We start from the raw sequence: 18,957 nt of genomic DNA on the forward strand, positions 1-18,957 counted from the left end.
CAAATTTGCAGTTGTTAAACCACTTCAAAAAGGGTGACAAAGCAGAGGTTTCTAACTACCGCCCAATTTCATTGTTAAAAAGTCTTTCAAAAATCCCTGAGAAACTTATGTACAATAGAATCATGGCTCACCTCAATAAATATAACATCCTTAATAAAAATCAGTTTGGATTCCAAATGGGTGTTTCAGCTAAACAAGCCATTTTCTCATTTGTCAACCAACTCCTCGAATCAGTAAACAAGAAAATGTCACCAGTTGGAATCTTTTGTGATCTGTCAAAAGCATTTGACTGTGTAGATCACAAGATTCTACTAAGAAAAGAAGAGCATTATAGCTTAAAAGATAAAATAGGGAAGTGGCTTAAGTCATATCTAGATGACAGAAATCAGGAGGTAGTATTAAACAGTTGTGCAAAGGCACCTGCCAGCTCTGACTGAGGTACATTAAAATGTGGAGTGCCGCAGGGCTCTGTGCTCGGTCCCCTACTTTTCTTAATCTTTGTAAACAACCTCCCGTGGTGTGTGACCCAAGAAGCACACTTCACCCTATTTGCAGATGACACAACCATTATGACTGACAAGGTACCCAACTGCAGTCTAGAGAACACTGCAACCACTATATTCCAAGAAGTTCTACATTGGTTCACTGCAAATGGTCTGTCCGTCAACGTTAATAAGACTCATTTCATTCTGTCTCTAAAGCAAACAAAAAATTGGAAAATGTTGAAATAAAATGTGGAGACAAAGAAATAGTGAAAGTTGTACCTTCCAAATTTCTGGATTTACATATTGATAACAAAACTAAACTGGTCTGTCCACATCACTGACCTATGTAAAATACTGAATTCAGCAGCATTTGCCATTCGCTCAATTACATCTGTTTGTGACACAGAAACAATCAAAACTGCATATGTTGGTTATTTCCATTCACTTATGACATGTGGCATCATATTCTGGGGAAATCAACCACATGCAAATAAAGTCTTTGTTCCACAGAAGAGACTTATCAGGATTGTGAATACAGTGCATCCTAGATCTTCTTGCAGAAATTTATTCAGACAGCTGGGGGTCCTCACCACGCCTTGTCAATACATCTCGTCACTAATGTGCTTCGTGAACAAAAATTGCGCAATTTACACACTGAATAGTGCATACCATGATCACAATGCAAGAAGAAAACATTATCTTCACAATGATTTAAAAGAACTCAGCATGGTACAGAAAAGAGTTCATTATTCAAGTGTAAAAGTTTTCAATAAACTTCCTGTCCATATCAAATCAGTCATTGGCGATCTTACAGAGCTAAAACTTTATCTTTTGGATAATTCTTTCTATTCTTTACAGGAATCCTTTGATAATGTGTAATACTCTTGAGTTTGTGTTTGATTTCATGCATTTCTAATAGAACTTATTATGCAGATCAGCATATCACTTGCTGGCAGAATATTTTTTAGGTGAATTACTTTAAATTTATTTACGTAATCATCTATGTCATTTCTGTACTATTATCTGTGTTGTTATCTGAATTTGAAATGTGGATGTCCTTTTTCACGTATCTGCTTATATATGTCAAATTGGTTGCCTCACGATCATCTACATGTGGCTATTACTGTAATAACCCGACACGTTCTACATCCTAGCGATACATTCGCGTCAAGGATCCACGGAACTCGAAAATAAATAAGTAAATAAATAGGCAGATTCCATACTTCTAGATTTCCGAAAACCATTCAACACGGTGTCCCACATCAGACTGTTAATGAAGGAACGAGCATATGGAATAGACTCCCAGATACGTGAGTGGCTCGAAGACTTCTTAAGTAATAGAATCCAGTATGTTGTTCTCGAGCGTGAGTGTTCGTCGAAGACGGGGATAACATCAGAAGTGCCCCAGGGAAGTGTGAGAGGAGTGTTGTTATTTTCTATATACATACATACACAATCTGGCAGACAGTGTGGGCACCAATCTGTGGTGTACGGGAAGGTGTCGAAGATCAGTGATTGTTGGATGGTACAAGATGACCTAGACAAAATTTCTAGTTGTATGATGATTGGCAGCTGGCTCTTAATGTAGAAGAATGTAAGTTAATGTGGATGAATAGGAAAAACAAATGTGTAATGTTTGGGTGCAGCATTAGTGCTGTCCTGCTTGATATAGTCACATTGTTTAAATATCTGTGTCTAACACTGCAAAGCAATATGAAATGGAGTGAGCATGCGAGGATTGTGGTGGGGAGGGAAAGTGGTCGATTTCGGTTTATTGGGAGACTGTTCATCTGTAAAGGTGCCAGCGTGACCTGTTCTTAAGTACTGCTCAAGTGTTTGGTATCTGCACAAGGTCGGTTTAACAGAAGTTATTGAAGCAGTTCAGAGGTGAAACTGCTAGGTTTGTTACCGGTAGGTTCAATCAGCGTGCAAGTGTTACAGATATGTTTTGGGAGCTCAAGTGGGAATCCCTGGAGGGAAGGAGGACATTCATTTCGAAGAGCACAACTGAGAACACTAAAGAAGTTGACTGCAGAGCAATCCCACTGTTGCCAAAATATATTTTGCATAGGGACCACGAAGATAAGATACGAGAAATTAGGGCCCGTAAGAAGGTACACAGGCAGTCATTTATGAGGGATCCTGATCACTCATCTTTTATAGGGTGCCTAGGAAGCTGTTTTCTCGAATAGCTAGACGACGTACAAGCAAATGATATTTACCCCGGAACAATTTTTTCCTCGCTCTATCTGTGAATGGAACGGTAAAGGAAATGACTAGTTGTGGTACAGGGAACCGTCCACCATGGGGTGGCTTGCGGACTGTGTATGTAGACGTAAATGTAGAAGGGCAGAACTTTTTTTGTGAAAGTTACTGAATGGTTTTGCAAAAATGGGCCGGCTTTAAAGTTTGATAACACACTCGCTTTTTCGCTGTCAGCAATATCCCCCCTCTTTCTAACCTAGGAATAATTAACAGAGTAGGAAATTCTAAGTTCTCAGGTGTTCATACTGACAAAAACTTGAACTGGAAAACCGTATAGAAGACTTCCTAAAAGTTGAAATCTAGCTACTTTTATCTTAAGAATAATTGCAAAGTCTGGGGATATATATTAATCAGTAAATTAACATATTTTGCATGTTTGCATTCACTGATGTCTTATGAGACAATATTCTGGGGTAACTCACTCCTCACTATGGTTAAGAATATTCACTACGCAAAAGAAAATAATTAGAATTATTTGTGGGGTTTGTTGTGTATGGGGCAGAACAATGGGCCTCATGGAAAAAGGGTGATCCGGCTGAGCCATGCAGTTTGACTCTTAGTCTGATCACAAGGGGTGGCCATTAATGGCACATGTTGATCACGTAGGCTGACGTGAGGGCCGATGAACTATACTTGATGGGATGTATCTGGAACATCTTAGGTGATTAGAAAGTTAGTAGAGAGGAATACAAATAAATACTCAGCTTTAATTCGGCATCAGTGACGCATCTCGATCTTGACTTTGTACAATAATATTTACAAGTGCAGTTATAGAATGAACTGCGAATACCGCTTTACAATTCTGATTGCTTCACACATATAGAACAATTGGCAATGCATAAACTGTATGTGGCGCCCGGCTAGGTCATAGCTACCGACTTAGCTGAAGGCTATGCTAACTAGCGTCTCTGCAAATGAGATCTCTGAAGCTATAACGAGTGAACCAATCCTATTAAAGTCGGCTGTAGAACTGGCCAGCGCGCCAGCTTGTCTCGTAAGACCAGCCGAGTGGCGGCGCTCGGTCTGCTAGCATCGACAGTGACGACTCGGGGGTCCGATGTGTACCGTCGGACCGCGACCGATTTGAAGCTTACAACCTAGCAAGTGTGGTGCCTTGCGGTAGCACCACAGGGTTTATGTATGTACATTTTGCAGGCACCCCTTTAAGTACTTTGAGACATTAACCAGGGCCTCACAATATTTTTATTCACTTATAAAATTTGTTACTAACAATCCTAAGTTTGAGAGTAACACAGATATTCACAAGAGCAACACAAGAAGTAAAAATGATCTGTATTTCCCTTTAATGACTCTAAAATTTGGCACAGAAAAGGGTGAAATACACAGCAATAAAAGTATTTGACGAACTATCCGTGGAAATAGAATGTCTGACAGAAGACAGAAGTGTTTTCAAATTTAGATTAAAGATGTTACTCTGTAACAACATCTTCCATGCCATAGAGGGTTTCTTGAACAGAGATATTTAGCCATTGAAAAAACCTGTAAATGGCTATCATGTAGCAATACTGGATGTTTCCATAAGAACGTGCACAAATGTAACAGGACATAGAGAATGCTCCACTGAACAATTTGAGGTAGGGAATCTGGGGTTAGAGAAGCCAACTTAACGAGATATGGAAGTAAACTTGTGTACCGCTTTGTGTAACATTAATATTTTCCAGCTTATTTACTACTTACATCCAGACATGTTGTAATGGATCTGGGAGATGTGTTATTTTCTACTGGATTTGTCTATACCAAATCTGATGAGGGAGGTTCTAAATGTTTTCTTATATTTTTGTCGGAATATTTTTTGTGAATTGTAATTTGCCTTATTTTATGCTAATTTGCTTATATGTTCGAGAAATATGAAAAAAATTTCGTCTACCATTTTGAGGTGTTTGCAATACCATTTGCAAAATATGCTTGACCATTTGGCATTCGGACTACCATGAATACAACTTGCTTGACCATATTTATGACGTTCGTACTACCATGGGCAAAAGTTGCTTGACCATACACCGTTCTAACTACCATGGGTATAATTGAATACTCCCTATGGCGTTCGTAATACCACAGACAAAACTTGCACGACCATTCACAGTTGCAACTACCCTGAAAAACATTTCGTCTACCATTTGGTGGTGTTTGCATTACCTTTTCCAAAATATGCTTGACCATTTTGAATTCGGACTACCATGAATAAGAACTTGCTTGACCATATTTATGACGTTCGTACTACCCCAGATCACGTAAGAAACAGATTGACCGTCCTTACGGGGGAACAGGCAACCGTAACAATAGTTTTCCCGTCGGTCAACAGATGTCGCAGGCGACGCTACAACGCTAACTGACCTGTCCATGTCGCGGAATTGGCAAAGCTGTATCTTCGCTGACGTGAATGACGCTGATTTGCGTTCAGCTAGAGCGTTGCGCGCGAAATGCATTCGTCACACAGCTGACTGTAGACTATGATTGGCTATGGCTTTTCCCGAGTTCTCAATCGAAGAATGTAGGTTAGCTCCTGTAATTCTACAAACCAAGTTTATTTCTACTATAAGGATACTTCTCACAATCATATGCGAAATTAAATAAATGAAAAGTAACACACAAATATGTCTCGTGAGTTACTGTTTAAATGCAGACTGTATTGCAGTCGCAAAGGTTTTACACTCGCCTTCCTTGCCGTCTATTTCCTCTTTGTTATACAGCTCTTCTGATACGGACTATGGTGGTAAAAAAGATCTCCACGTGCAGGTTAACACTAGAAAGTTTTCAAAACCTCAACGTCTTTGAAATATAATCCGTTAATTTACTGACAAATGTTGCACTGAGCAGTGGGTTTCGCGTCCTGACATTACCGACATAATTATTTATTTTGCATAAAGTATGTATAGGGATTAGATGAGTTATAACTACAAGATATTTTTCACATTGAGACTGTAAATAAGTTTAAGAAACAGATTTTGCTTCCTTTCTAAGTATTTCTGTAAGCATTCTTAAGTATAACCATATTTTGCATTTGCTTACTGTAAGTTGTAAACGAATATAATTTCATGTACACACTTAACAACAATATCATCGAAAAACAATTGTGAAACTTTAAATATCGTGAGTAAAAAAAATTCTGTGATGATAAACATCTTAACTTTGCAGTCAGCACATCTACTATTGTCACAAGCAGTACTGTTTTGCTCAGATTTAACACATTACTTCTTTCTAGTTAAACGTGGTAGAGTGATCAAGGAAAGGCAACGAAACTTATTTGTGCAGCCTAACGGAGAATCTTTATTTGGTACTTAAATACAATATGAATAAACTACATATTTTTTATAAATTTCAGTTTTGAGACAGTTCTACTACACTTGTCTTTGAACATTTAAAAAAGTCCAAATTGCAGCAAAGATTTCATTTAAAAATTATATGATATGATTCTTGTACAGGAAGGGCTGCCACGTTATATCAGAATATAAGATCGACAAAATGTACATAGGATCGAATGCTTAGGGCTCTTCATTAATTCTTACTCGTAACTAATTTATTGATTTACCTGAATTTAAAATCCACTCCCGTAACCATTCTTTATCTTGGACGGGAAATTTGAACATTTTTAATTCAGGATTTGTTCGTCTACTCCTTCCACAGTTGATATACTCGCAGGCCCTCGACATGACGACTCGATCCACTACCACCGGTATGTCAGAAACAGCTGTACTTCACAGACGCCGCTGGCTAGTGTGGCCAAGCGGTTCTAGGCGCTTCAGTCAGGAACCGCGCGACCGCTACGGTCGCAGGTTCGAATCCTGCCTCGGGCATGGATGTGTGTGATGTCCTTAGGTTAGTTAGGTTTAAGTAGTTCTAAGTTCTAGGGGACTGATGACCTCAGATGTTAAGTCCCATAGTGCTCAGAGCCATTTGAACCATTTTTTTCACAGACGCCAAATAGTGGAAATCTGCACGCATTCGGCCGATGATGCCACATATTTCACAGAACGGAGTGCCATCTAGTGATTGATTCCACAGGTAAGGGTGCGATGCTATTGCTGCCTTGTGGCCGTTCCCTGACAAGGGTTGCCTGCCAGACCAAGCGATTGGGCAATCTGTTTCTTACGTGATCTGGGGTACTACCATGGGCAAAAGTTGCTTGACCATACACTGTTCTATCTACCATGGGTAAAACTGAAAGCTCACAAAGGCGTTCGTCATACCATGGACAATAGTTGCACAACCATTCAGAGTTGCAACTACTTTGAAATAAATTTCGTCTACTATTTTAAGGTGTTTGCAATACCTTTTCCAGAATTTGCTTGACCATTTCGTATTCGGACTACAATGAATAGATCTTGCTTGACCATATTTATGACGTTCGTACTACCATGGGCAAAAGTTGCTTGACCATACACCGTTCTAACTACCATGGGTAAAACATAAGGCTCCCAAAGGCGTTCGTCATACCATGGACAATAGTTACACAACCATTCAGAGTTGCAACTACATTGAAATAAATTTCGTCTACCATTTTAAGGTGTTTGCAATACCTTTTCCAGAATTTGCTTGACCATTTCGTATTCGGACTACAATGAATAGATCTTGCTTGACCATATTTATGACGTTCGTACTACCATGGGCAAAAGTTGCTTGACCATACACCGTTCTAACTACCATAGGTAAAACTGATGGCTCCCAAAGGCGTTCGTCATACCATGGACAATAGTTGCACAACTATTCAGAGTTGCAACTACTACACCGTACTACTATGGGCAAAAGTTGCTTGACCATACACCATGCTAACTATCATGGACAAAACCGAACGCTCTCTATTGCGTTCGTAATACCATGGACGAAAGTTGCACGACCATTCAGAGTTGCAACTACCTTGAAATAAATGTCGTCCATAATTTGGAGATGTCTGCACTACCTCTTCCGCAAATATGTTTGACCATTTGGAATTCGGACTACCATGGATAGTACTTGCTTGAGCATATTTTTGACGTTCGTACTACCATGGGCAAAAGTTTCTTGACCATACGCCATGCTAACTATCATGGACAAAACTGAATGCTCCCTATGGCGTTCGTAATAACAAGGACGAAGGTTGCAGGAGCATTCAGAATTGCAACTACCTTGAAAAAAATATCGTCTACCATTTTGATGTGTTTGCAATACCTTTTCCAACATATGCTTGATCATTTGGCATTCGGACTACCATGAATAGAACTTCTTGACCATATTTATGACTTTCGTACTACCATGGACATAAGTTACTTGACCATACATCGTTCTAACTACCATGGATAAAACTGAAGGCTCCCTATTGCGTTCGCAATACCATGGACGAAAGTTGCACGTCCATTCAGAGTTGCAAGTACTTTGAAATAAATTTCGTCTACCATTTGGAGATGTCTGCACTACCTGTTCCGCAAATATGCTTGACCATTTGGCATTTAGACTACACAAATAGAACTTTCTTGACCATATTTATGACGTTCGTACTACCATGTGCAACAGTTGCTTGACCATACACCGTTCTAACTACCATGGGTATAACTGAATACTCCCTATGGCGTTCGTAATACCATGGACTGAAATTGCACGAGCATTCCGAGTTGCAAGTACCTTAAAAAAATTTCGTCTACCATTTTGAGGTGTTTGCAATACCTTTTGCAAAATATGCTTGACCATTTGGCAATCGGACTACCATGGATAGAACTTGCTTGACCATTTTTATGACGTTCCTACTACCATGGTTGAAAGTTGTGACCATACACCGTTCTAACTACCATGGATAAAACTGAACACACCCTATGGCGTTCGTAATACCATGGACAAAAGTTGGACGAGCATTCAGAGTTGCAAGTACCTTGAAAAAAATTTCGTCTACCATTTTGAGGTGTTTGCAATACCTTTTGCAAAATATGCTTGACCATTTGGCATTCGGACTACCATGAATAAGAACTTGCTTGACCATATTTGTGACGTTCGTACTACCACGTGCAACAGTTGCTTGACCATACACCGTTCTAACTACCATGGGTATAACTGAATACTCCCTATGGCGTTCGTAATACCATGGACTGAAATTGCACGAGCATTCAGAGTTGCAAGTACCTTAAAAAAATTTCGTCTACCATTTTGAGGTGTTTGCAATACCTTTTGCAAAATATGCTTGACCATTTGGCAATCGGACTACCATGGATAGAACTTGCTTGACCATTTTTATGACGTTCGTACTACCATGGTTGAAAGTTGCTTGACCATACACCGTTCTAACTACCATGGATAAAACTGAACACACCCTATGGCGTTCGTAATACCATGGACAAAAGTTGGACGAGCATTCAGAGTTGCAACTACCTTGAACTAAATTCCGTCTACCATTTTGAGGTGTTTGCAATATCTTTTGCAAAATATGCTTGACCATTTGGCATTCAGCTACAATGAATAGAACTTGCTTGACCATATTTATGACGTTCGTACTACCATGGGCAAAAGTTGCTTGAACATACACTGTTCTAACTACCATGGGTATAACTGAATAGCCTCGATGGCGTTCGTAATACCATGGACTGAAATTGCACAACCATTGAGAGTTGCAACTACGTTGAAATAAATTTCGTCTACCATTTTAAGGTGTTTGCAATACCTTTTCCAGAATTTGCTTGACCATTTGAAATTCGGCCTACCATGGATAGAACTTTCTTGACCATATTTATGACGTTCGTACTACCATGGGCAAAAGTTGCTTGACCATACACCGTTCTAACTACCATGGGTAAAACTGAAGGCTCCCAAAGGCGTTCGTCATACCATGGTCAATAGTTGCACAACCATTCAGAGTTGCAATTACTACACCGTACTACTATGGGCAAAAGTTGCTTGACCATACACCATGCTATCATGGACAAAACCGAACGCTCCCTATTGCGTTCGTAATACCATGGACGAAAGTTGCACGACCATTCAGAGTCGCAACTACCTTGAAATAAATGTCGTCTATAATTTGGAGATGTCTGCAGTACCTTTTCCGCAAATATGTTTGACCATTTGGAATTCGGACTACCATGGATAGTACTTGCTTGAGCATATTTTTGACGTTCGTACTACCATGGGCAAAAGTTTCTTGACCATACGCCATGCTAACTATCGTGGACAAAACTGAATGCTCCCTATGGCGTTCGTAATAACAAGGACGTAGGTTGCAGGAGCATACAGAGTTGCAACTACCTTGAAATAAATTTCGTCTACCATTTTGATGTGTTTGCAATACCTTTTCCAACATATGCTTGACCATTTGGCATTCGGACTACCATGAATAGAACTTCTTGACCATATTTATGACTTTCATACTACCATGGGCATAAGTTACTTGACCATACATCGTTCTAACTACCATGGATAAAACTGATGGCTCCCTATTGCGTTCGTAATACCACGGACGAAAGTTGCACGTCCATTCAGAGTTGCAAGTACTTTGAAATAAATTTCGTCTACCATTTGGAGATGTCTGCACTACCTGTTCCACAAATATGCTTGACCATTTGGCATTTGGACTACACAAATATAACTTTCTTGACCATATTTATGACGTTCGTACTACCATGTGCAACAGTTGCTTGACCATACACCATGCTAACTATCATGGACAAAACTGAATGCTCCCTACGGCGTTCCTAAGAACAAGGACGAAGGTTGCAGGAGCATTCCGAGTTGCAAGTAACTTGAAAAAAATTTCGTCTACCATTCTGAGGTGTTTGCAATACCTTTTGCAAAATATGCTTGACCATTTGGCATTCGGACTAGCACGAGTAAGAATTTGCTTGACCATATTTATTACGTTCGTACTACCATGGGCATAAGTTATTTGACCATACAGCGTCCTAACTGCCATGGATAGAAGTGAACGCTCCCTATGGCGTTCGTAATACCATGCACGACAGCAGTTGCTCGACCATTCCGAGTTGCAACCACCTTGAAATAAATTTCGTCTACCATTTTTAGGTGTTTACAATATCTTTTATAAAATACGCTTGACCATCTGGCATTCGGCCTACCATGAATAGAATTTGGTTGACCATATTTATGACGTTCGTATTACCATTGGCAAAAGTTGCTTGACCATACCATGTTCTAAGTACCATGGGTAAGACTGAACACACCCTATGGCGTTCGTAATAGGACGAAAGTTGCACGACCATTCAGAGTTGCAACTACCTTGAAATAAATTTCGTCTACCATGTGCAGGTGTTTGCAATACTCCTTCAAAATAAGCTTGACCATTTGGCATTCGGACTGCCATTAATAGAACTTGCTTGACCATACTTATGACGTTCTTAGTACCATGGGCAAAAGTTGCTTGACCATACACCGTTCTAACTACCGTGGGTAAAACTGAAGTCTCCCATAGGCGTTCGTCATACCATGGACAAAATTTGCACGACAATTAAGCGTTGCAACTAAGTTGACAATCGGGAAAGAATTTGTGGCCAATAGGAATAAATAAAAATAGAAATAAATAAATAATAATAATAATTAATAAACAATATTAAAAAGTAGAAATAAATAATAAATTATCCATGGTATCACAGACGCCATCCATACGTCGGTTATGTTCTGCCAACGGTAATTTGAACGCCGTGTGCTCGTGAAACATTTATACGCTGTGGTTCGTGCGCTGAATGGTCAAACAACTTTTGGCCGTGGTAGTATGAAAGCTTTATGGTAGGAATTGGTGGGTCATGTTACGTTCATGGTACTGCGAACGCCGTCAATATGGTCGCTCAAGTTTTGAACGTGGTAGTTGGAACTCTGTTTGGTTGTGCAACGGTTGTGCATGGTATTACGAACGCTGTAGGGTGTGTTCAGTTTTACCCATGGCAGTTAGAATGGTGTATGGTCGTGCAACTTTTTTCCACAGCAGGGAGCATTCACATTTTCCCATGGTAGTTAGAATGGTGTATGGTCAAAGAAGTTTCGACAATGGTAGTACGAACATAATTAATATAGTCAACCAAGTTGTGTTCATGGTAGCTGGAATGCCAAATGGTCAAACAAATTTTAGCGGTGGTAATACGAACCCCATCGATATGGTCGACCAGTTGGGAGGCTAAATGGTGATTTAACGTTTGGTAGTTGGAACGCTGAACGGTCGTGCAACGTTTATGCACGATACTTCGAACGCCGTGTGGTCATTCACGTTTTGTGCATGATAGTCGCGGCTGCAAAACTACCAGCGATAAAGGCTGGCGTGAGAGATGACGTCATGATATGACGTCATGATTCCTCGGGCTCGCGAGCAGCAGAAGTAAAGCTGTGAGACCGGGCGTGAGTCGTGCTTCGGTAGCTCAGATGGTAGAGCACTTGCCCGCGAAAGGCAAAGGTCCTGAGTTCGAGTCTCGGTCGGGCACACAGTTTTGATCTACCAGGAAGTTTCATATCAGCGCACACTCGGCTGCAGAGTGAAAATCTCATTCTGGAAACATCCCCCAGGCTGTGGCTAAGCCATGTCTCCGCAATATCCTTTCTTTCTGGAGTGCAAGTTCTGCTAGGTTCGCAGGTGAGCTTCTGTAAAGTTTGGAAGGTAGGAGACGAGATACTGGCAGAAGTAAAGCTGTGAGTACCGGGCGTGAGTCGTGCTTCGGTAGCTCAGATGGTAGAGCACTTGCCCGCGAAGGGCAAAGGTCCCGAGTTCGAGTCTCGGTCGGGCACACAGTTTTAATCTGCCAGGAAGTTTCATATCAGCGCACACTCCGCTGCAGAGTGAAAATCTCATTCTGGAGCCAGCTTCCTTGATTGATTTGTAATGTGTGACGCCGCTATACTTGATAGAGAATAAATTCGTATGAACATGAGACAAGAACGAATCCAACATGAAGACACAGATTATCGAATGTTTATGTAATAGACATGTCAAGATATGATAGGCGGTAATTGGCTGGAAAGGATTCTTAGCATTTGGGAGAGAAAGATTCTGCATAAAATATACAGTCCAAATATACGATCAAGAAGAATGGTGAACTGTACGAATGTAGAATTAGAACAACTTTTTGAAGAACCTGACATTCTCACTACCATTAAAATGAGCGGTGGGCAGGACATGTGGTCAGAATGGTGGAAGACGGAACGTGCAAGAAGATTTTTGACGGCAAGGTTAGAAGCAGAAAGAGATAGGTGGACGGAACTGATGAAGCCGTGAAAAAGCTGGGTGTCAGAGGATAGAGACGGAATGCCATTGACTGGATAGAATGGCAGGATATCGTGATGCAGGCCAGAGGCTTTAGATTAGATTAGATTAACTATTCATTCCATAGACCCACAAAAGAGGGGATCCTCCTGGTTGTGGAACATGTCAGATAAACACATTACAAAAATGTAATTAGAAAATCTTGAGTTTCATTAATTTTAATGATCCTCAGTCAATAAACAGTAAAATTATGTACATGAATTAAAATTAAACTTCTAATATTTACGGGTTTAATACTTACATCTTCTTTCATTAAATCCATCACTCGCACAGTGGCTATAGCTACCTGGCTATTACAACCAAGTATTGTCTAAGTAAATTATTCATTTCAATGATCCTCAGTTAAGAACAGTCAAATTATTCCACTATTTACAGGCTTAAGACTTACATATGCTTTCCATACAACCATCATTCACACAGTAGGTAGTTGCTTGGCTGTTACAACCAAGTATTGTCAAAAATTAAAAAGTATAATAAATTTTCATTAAAATGGTCAGCTGCAATCGTTGAGAAATTAATGGATGGAATAGATGGAGTTGGCCTCCAAAAATTATTTTAAATTGTGCCTTGTCCGAAACTAAACTCTTAAATGGTTGCTGATAACTTATTGAAAATATGCGTTGCTGAATACTGGACTCCTTTCTGCGCAAGTGTAAGTAATTTTAAAACTTTATGAATATTGTTCTTATTACTAGTATTGATACTGTGTCCTAAGCAGTTAGTTGGAAAAAGAGATGTATTATTTACAACAAACTTCATTAAGGAACAAGGGCTGCGGAGCCGCGGAGTGGGTAAGTTAGTAAGTAATAAACTGTAATCTATACCAAGAAAGTGAATATTGTGCGTACAAATGTATTTAGTATTACGTGATGATGAATGAATGGTCAAATAAACAAAAATAATACAATATATTGAGACTTATGTAGTGCAGACGTAGTCGTGTCTGAGAACAAGAAATTAATGAGTTTAAAAATGAACTAATAAGATTAGTGTGATAGCCTTGCTTGTAACGTCTATTTGTGATCCGCAAAAGCGAAGACGTTGTTGGTGTCGGATGACTGATGTGTCTTAATTTAAACTTCCGCACTCGGTGAATGAATTCAGATCCATTATTGTTTCTTTCGTATCTGTTTGCTCGTCTCGCGTTGCCAACGTTGCAGCATTCATGACAGCGACTGCCGATAGTCGAGATGGCGTACAACTGAGATTTTGTGTTGGTATCGTGAGCTACCGGCAGCTGTCAACTATTTTTTTCCTGATGTTTATTGTTTACCAATTTGTTCCAGACACCGTAAGCGGCGTCGATACGTTGCAGAGACCTCAGTCTTAAAGTTTTGTTAAGCGTTCGTTCGTGACTTGTGTGCCGAGGTAACGGGCGAGGCTTTAGTGGGAAGCAAACAAACTGCAGAAGAGGGGGAACGCGTGCGACAAGTTTGCATCTGCGCCTGCGAACACTTGTTGCACATTGCTCACAAGCTGGAGCGAATAGTTCCGAAACTCAAGTCACGATGATTGTGTTATGAGCGTTTTCTCCCGGCAGATAACTATTTCGTGATAAGTGCTTGTGTGAAATGTGCTGACAAAGGAGTGTGTCGAACGAAACTTAGAACAAGGCGCCAGTTCCTTATAAATTATCTACACAATGCGTCGAGACTGATCTGCAAGAAGACAACGCCAAGTCAACACTGCGTCTTCAAAGTCCATGTCAAAAGATGCTTGTTTAGCGTACGGTGAGTGCAACCATTCTGCCTTAGCCATAACCTCGGAGTATGTGTGAGAACGGGTGTGAGGGAACTTGTGCCCGATGAACTGTGCATTTTCTGTGTAGCTTCAAGCAGTCAACAACAGTTTAAAGTAGATGACTCTCTTTTGCACATACTTGTAACGTTGTGTAATTATCTCTGCAGTATTTTGTTCAGTTGACGCGCAGTAAACCATAACGTTTATGGTGAATACGATTTAAAGAACACGGTAATAGCCAACTAGGTCTCCTGCTTTTTTGCCCCGTGATTAGAGAACGTAAAAACAAGGCTACTCACTTTATATATGTCGCAGCTAGTTTAGCCCGTCTAACTTGTAAAGCAAAGAAGCATATTTAAATTTGAGAAACTTGCAAGTTTTAAAGTAAGTGACGCAGTGCATCTGGCGCTCTACGAGTAGCATTTGTATGCAATTGCAAATGAAACAAACAAGTGCAGTGGGAGTGTATCTGCATCATGTGCGATAATATCTATGTCGTCGATAAATTAAGAGTTTTCTAATTTTTGTACAGTGCAATTTTAAAAGGCCATCGATTTAAAAATGTAAAGGAAAACATTGTGGACTGAGATCCAGCTCGCCCAAAGGCGGTATTTTGGTGTAAGTTGTTGAAGCCAACGAATGTGAATGTCAAATAAATGTATAGGTAACAGGTTTAGGTGCAACGTAGTCCAATGCTTACATCACACGGTATTTAAGCGCACTTTTCATCATTAAAACTAAGACTTCAAAATAAAAAAAAAAGGGGTCAATCGAAAGTTGCGATTCCACGTGTTTGCTTTGACACATGACGCAAAACTGTGTTGGATTGTGTAAGGCGGTGATGGCGCGGAGTTTTTTTGAGTCGGGTCGTATTTTGTAGATGTAGTATTTGGTGACGCTTCCTTTTGTTGTATGTTTAGGTTCGAAATTGTTTGTTAGACATCGTAGTTTGTCATTTGACGTTGTTAGCTGAGTATGTGAGGTGGTTGTGGGAATAGCTTGTGCGGCTTCGCCACTGAGGTACTTTGATTTTGTGCCTTGTGGGGGATTGATTCATGCTTGTTAGCTATTACTAGTATCGTGTGTTTCTTGTGTCAAGAATTTAATAGTGTTCATGTTATTTTGTCAGTAATGTATATGAAAGATATTTACGATCAGGTCATTGCTATGTAGCTGCAGTGGGTGAAGATACGGTGTCAACAATCATGATCCTATTGTAATTTAGCATTTGGACTGATTGCGGATGATTTCGTTTTGTTTTAGGGTTTTGTGTGTGTATGTTGGGGGGGGGGGGGGGGGGTTAGCCCAGATTATCTTGACAGTGCCTTTGGTTGTTACACTAAGTATTTTAATGTGGTTTTATTTGTTTTTTATTGTAATATGTGCGTTTATGTCTAGCGTGATTCGAGATTGATCATACAAGTTTTTTTGACTTTGAGTGCTTTTCTTGTCAGTGTTTGGTAACTGTGTTGGCTTGTAGTTGATATCAACAATATTGGTTTACTATCATTGGTTAGATTACGTTTTTCACATTAATTACGTGAGTTTTAGTTTGTATTACTGTAGACATCATTCTAGATAGACAGGGCAAGTGAAGGTTTGAATAGTGGACTGGACAGTTAGTGTGTGTTGTGTTTTTAGCACTTTGCGCTTTGTTTTATCTGACAAAAGTAAAGTGAAATTTGTGCTACTCGGGTATGGAGTTGTCTGTAGGTTTCCGCTATCGAAGCCACTGTTTGATTTCTGTATGTCAAGTGAAATAAGTGATTTATGTTTTTGCATTTTGTGGTTGCATCAAATGTTGAGAATTCATGTGCTTTAGTTTTGGGTTAAATTTTTTTTTTTTTTTTTTTTTTTTTAAAGAATGGTATCATTATAGTTATTGTCACAAATGTAGTTTGTTCCTAACCAAAGTTGCCTACTTCTCTTGGTAATTCTGTTAGTTTCATTTTATTGCTAGAACTTAATATTTATCATCGTTTTGATGTTTGTCTGTGGGTGTAATGTGTGTCGTCATGTTTCTGTTTGTTTATTGTTTATTGTATTTTTTTTGCAGGAGACACCAACTGGTGTCTTTTGCACACGTCATAGCATTTTTTTACAAGTTAAGTACTGTCATATATACACTCCTGGAAATGGAAAAAAGAACACATTGACACCGGTGTGTCAGACCCACCATACTTGCTCCGGACACTGCGAGAGGGCTGTACAAGCAATTATCACACGCACGGCACAGCGGACACACCAGGAACCGTGGTGTTGGCCGTCGAATGGCGCTAGCTGCGCAGCATTTGTGCACCGCCGCCGTCAGTGTCAGCCAGTTTGCCGTGGCATACGGAGCTCCATCGCAGTCTTTAACACTGGTAGCATGCCGCGACAGCCTTGACGTGAACCGTATGTGCAGTTGACGGACTTTGAGCGAGGGCGTATAGTGGGCATGCGGGAGGCCGGGTGGACGTACCGCCGAATTGCTCAACACGTGGGGCGTGAGGTCTCCACAGTACATCGATGTTGTCGCCAGTGGTCGGCGGAAGGTGCACGTGCCCGTCGACCTGGGACCGGACTGCAGCGACGCACGGATGCACGCCAAGACCGTAGGATCCTACGCAGTGCCATAGGGGACCGCACCGCCACTTCCCAGCAAATTAGGGACACTGTTGCTCCTGGGGTATCGGCGAGGACCATTCGCAACCGTCTCCATGAAGCTGGGCTACGGTCCCGCACACCGTTAGGCCGTCTTGCGCTCACGCCCCAACATCGTGCAGCCTGCCTCCAGTAGTGTCGCGACAGGCGTGAATGGAGGGACGAATGGAGACGTGTCGTCTTCAGCGATGAGAGTCGCTTCTGCCTTGGTGCCAATGATGGTCGTATGCGTGTTTGGCGCCGTGCAGGTGAGCGCCACAATCAGGACTGCATACGACCGAGGCACACAGGGCCAACACCCGGCATCATGGTGTGCGGAGCGATCTCCTACACTGGCCGTACACCACTGGTGATCGTCGAGGGGACACTGAATAGTGCACGGTACATCCAAACCGTCATCGAACCCATCGTTCTACCATTCCTAGACCGGCAAGGGAACTTGCTGTTCCAACAGGACAATGCACGTCCGCATGTATCCCGTGCCACCCAACGTGCTCTAGAAGGTGTAAGTCAACTACCCTGGCCAGCAAGATCTCCGGATCTGTCCCCCATTGAGCATGTTTGGGACTGGATGAAGCGTCGTCTCACGCGGTCTGCACGTCCAGCACGAACGCTGGTCCAACTGAGGCGCCAGGTGGAAATGGCATGGCAAGCCGTTCCACAGGACTACATCCAGCATCTCTACGATCGTCTCCATGGGAGAATAGCAGCCCGCATTGCTGCGAAAGGTGGATATACACTGTACTAGTTCCGACATTGTGCACGCTCTGTTGCCTGTGTCTATGTGCCTGTGGTTCTGTCAGTGTGATCATGTGATGTATGTGACCCCAGGAATGTGTCAATAAAGTTTCCCCTTCCTGGGACAATGAATTCACGGTGTTCTTATTTCAATTTCCAGGAGTGTACATATGTGATTACATATACATGATACAAATGTACCATTGTACCTAATAAGGCACAATATTGGGTGTTACATCGTACCTATTACAAATTTTCAGATTTTACACAACTATATAATTTATTTTAGTTTAATATTAATATTCACTTAAAGAATATAAACACTTGTCAATCAAGAAATATTTCAGTTTCACTTTGAATAAGTTCCCTTTGTGGCACCTTATAGAGCTCGGTAATCTGTTGTACCATATTTGACCACTAATGCATGGACTATGGTCTGTTCTTTTTAATTTTGTTCTTTGTCTGTAGTGGCAGTCCTTATTTCTTGTATTATAGGTATTATATACTTTTGCAATAGGGGTGCCTGCTATTTCAACGACCTCACAAGTCAAAGCAGACATGTTGAATTGCAACTTTCAAATGCAAGAGAATCTACTGTGAAACTTTGTCGGAAAGTTTTACAGTAACCATATTTTATTTAATCAGTCAGCTGTGCACAGTGATATACTTATTGTTTGTTTACGTATTGTACTCCTGCTCCTCCCATAGAAGGAAATGTTATTGGATGCATTCAGTAATATTTGTTGTTAATTACCTGTTTTTTACATTTCTCCACATAGTGTTCATATTACAGTCTGAGGTGCCCATTATAGTTTACTTGAAAGTGCGCATTTATCGATTAAGCCC

The 18,957-nt window shown here is 40.7% G+C and overlaps 1 protein-coding gene across 1 annotated transcript in view; it reads left to right on the top strand.

Moving 5' to 3' along the window:
• Window positions 1-14,263: 14,263 nt before the first annotated feature.
• LOC124720216 overlaps window positions 14,264-18,957 on the top strand; it is a 199,118-nt gene continuing 194,424 nt past the window's right edge. The window contains exon 1 of the mRNA XM_047245537.1: window positions 14,264-14,720. The gene's annotated coding sequence lies outside the window, so the exon portion shown is untranslated. The remainder of the gene's footprint in view (window positions 14,721-18,957) is intronic.

This window comes from Schistocerca piceifrons, chromosome 11, assembly GCF_021461385.2.
Source record: "Schistocerca piceifrons isolate TAMUIC-IGC-003096 chromosome 11, iqSchPice1.1, whole genome shotgun sequence".
NCBI lineage: Eukaryota > Metazoa > Arthropoda > Insecta > Orthoptera > Acrididae > Schistocerca > Schistocerca piceifrons.